Source organism: Pristiophorus japonicus, chromosome 6 (genome assembly GCF_044704955.1).
Source record: "Pristiophorus japonicus isolate sPriJap1 chromosome 6, sPriJap1.hap1, whole genome shotgun sequence".
Classification (NCBI taxonomy): domain Eukaryota; kingdom Metazoa; phylum Chordata; class Chondrichthyes; family Pristiophoridae; genus Pristiophorus; species Pristiophorus japonicus.
Window position 1 is genome coordinate 221,931,721 of NC_091982.1, and position 2,730 is coordinate 221,934,450.

Here is a 2,730-nt window from a genome sequence, read left to right on the forward strand (position 1 = left end):
CTCTGTGCCTCTGCAAACCCGGCACCGAATGTCCCAGCGGGGCGCTGGAAGTTGGCCATCTGCCTGGAATGCAGGGTGAAAACAAAGGCGGCAACAAACCGAAAATCCTGCTCTTCAACTCTTAAATTACTGACTGATTCAAGGAAATTATATTCTCCGGAGACTAATTATTTTGGTTAATATCGTCAGCTAATGACTATGATACTGGAATAAACACGAATATTACGGTGTTAAAAGTTACTCCAATATTAGGGTTAGCTTTTGCTGTAATTAGCCCTATATAGAACTAAAATGTTCATTTAACACTCATTTTATAATTTTAACTTTAAAGCAAAAATTTCATCCCTGTGCCCATTTTCCTCATTCTCTGGGGGTAATTTTAACTTAACTGCCCAGCGGGAAGCTGATTGGATCAGATCAGTTTTAATTGCGCATGGTGTAAAACGGATAGCCAATCTGATGCTGTCAGTTTCTCATTGGACGGGTTACCTTAAAATGAATCCTCTTATCTTTTCCTAAATGTTTTTTTTATTATTATTACTTGAAATCTAATTTAATTTTTGACTAACCTTTCTCTGGGGGAAAAAAATAGCGGGACTGTAAAACTGGTGATATTGGATCATCCACCCATCATGCACCTTGCCTGATTTAAAGGAAAATTGATGTGGGGTGTATAACAGCCGGCTGATTCGATAATGCCTGTTTTAAACCCCTGCAGAAATTCAAGGTTACTACAACTCTTTTGGAGTAAAACATAATTAACATTAAATCAAGTGCCCCCTAATCTGAGGAACACTCCAGCCACTTTTCAATTGCCCTTTTTTTGTGTTTTTTTTTATTTTTATTTTTTTATTTTTTTTTGCGCAATAAAATCATAAATTTTACAAGTGCCCCCTATAAAAGGGGAGGGGACACTAAAAATCCGGCAATTAAACAAATTAAACTTTAAAACATATAAAATCAAATTAAAATTTGGTTGCCGAGGGTGATGATGCACTCCAGTCCCTCCAGCCACCACCTTGCGGAAGGCCGCGAGCGTACCGGTGGACACCGCATGCTCCATCTCTAGGGACACCCTGGCCCGGATGTAAGCACGGGAGAGAGGCAGGCAGTCAGGCTGAACGACCCCGTCGACCGCCCGCTGCCTGGACCAGCTGATGGCACCCTTGGCCGTGCCCAGGAGCAGTCCTACGAGGAGGCCCTCGGACCTACCCGCTCCCCTCCGCACAGGGTGCCCAAAGATCAGGAGTGTGGGACTGAAGTGCAGCCAGAAATTGAGGAGCAGCCCCTTTAAATAATGGAACAGGGGCTGCAACCTCGTGCATTCAATAAAAACATGGAATACGGACTCTTCCAGACCGCAGAAATTGCAGGCGGCCTGGGAGCCCGTGAACCGGCTTAAAAATTTGTTGCACGGGACTACTCCGTGCACCACCCTCCAGGCCCCAAGTCTCCGATAAATAGTGGGAGGACTCCCGCGTAGAGTACACTCCATCGGGGACCTCCGCCTCCTCCGGATGGCAAGATGGTACGCCATGGCGTGTCTGGACGGCAGACGAGGATGGCAAGGTTGAGACTGTGCAGGAGCAGCCCATACAGGAAACCCCTCCGCGCAGAACTGAAAGGCACGGAGGGGATTTCCCCGAGGCGGCTCATGTTGTGAGGCGCCGGCTCCTGAGGGAGGTTCCGGGGTTTGGCGCCGATGAGGAATTCTGTCCGGACGGGGGTCAGTTTGGAAAAGCCTACTGCACCTGGTATTCCCAAGCAGTCTCCCATCCAAATACTAACCAGGCCTGACTCTGCTTAGTTTCCAAGATCAGACAAGCTTGGGCGTTTTCAGACTAGTGTGGCCGTAGGCCCAAGGTTACTACATGCCTCCCATGCTTTCATTGCCTTGCAACCAATTTTAAAGGAGAAATTGTTAGCCAATTGAAAGCCATACATAGATAAATCACCTGGTTATGTGTCAATTTTTAAAACACTTTTTTCTATGGATCCAGGAATAGGGTCTTGTGCAATGTTTAAAGATGATTTGGGAGATGTTCAGTAAACTCATTGGTGGCTCCTGTAGACTAATAGTGCTGGAAATCCCTCACATATTCAGCTTTTCTTGCAAAGGTTGGAAGTAGGGAGTTTGATGAAAATGAGCGTTTAAAATGGTGTCCTGAGTTGTAAAACAAATGGGCAAAAACTATTACAGTATACTTAAAAGAAACCTTCAAAAGTGACCTTGCTAAGTTGATGTCTAGTGAAAGATAGTTAATGCTTTATATTTTAATGCCATCAACAATTCTTCAAGTCTAGTTCTAATTATATGCCCTCGCTGATAGCCTGATGGATAATCCTGGATTGTGTGTTAAATAATAGCTTCCACTTGGATGTGTTGCCTTGCTCTACAAGGTCACCCTGCCAGGTGGAGTCTAATTTCACGCACCAGAAGCCCATTAGCGAAGGAGCAATGGGCATTTGGGAAAAATATAGCTAGAAGAGAAAGATATTATGCAGTTTCTAAGGCTACAATAGTAAGAAACACGACAAAATATATATCAGATGTATGGTCTTTGTGTATCAGTGGGAGACTGAGTGTGGAGCAGACTGTTACAGCACTATATAATGGTTGAACTGTGAGGGAGATGCATGTAAAGTAAAAGCAGGTATAATTAGAACATGAGAAATTGGTCATTTCTATATTACTGTATATGTGAAGGAAAGGACAGTTCAGGTAGAACA

The 2,730-nt window shown here is 44.1% G+C and overlaps 1 pseudogene; it reads right to left on the bottom strand.

Annotated features, from left to right (window-relative positions):
• Positions 1–1,739: 1,739 nt before the first annotated feature.
• LOC139266347 (5S ribosomal RNA) lies at positions 1,740–1,858 on the bottom strand (annotated as a pseudogene).
• Positions 1,859–2,730: the final 872 nt, after the last annotated feature.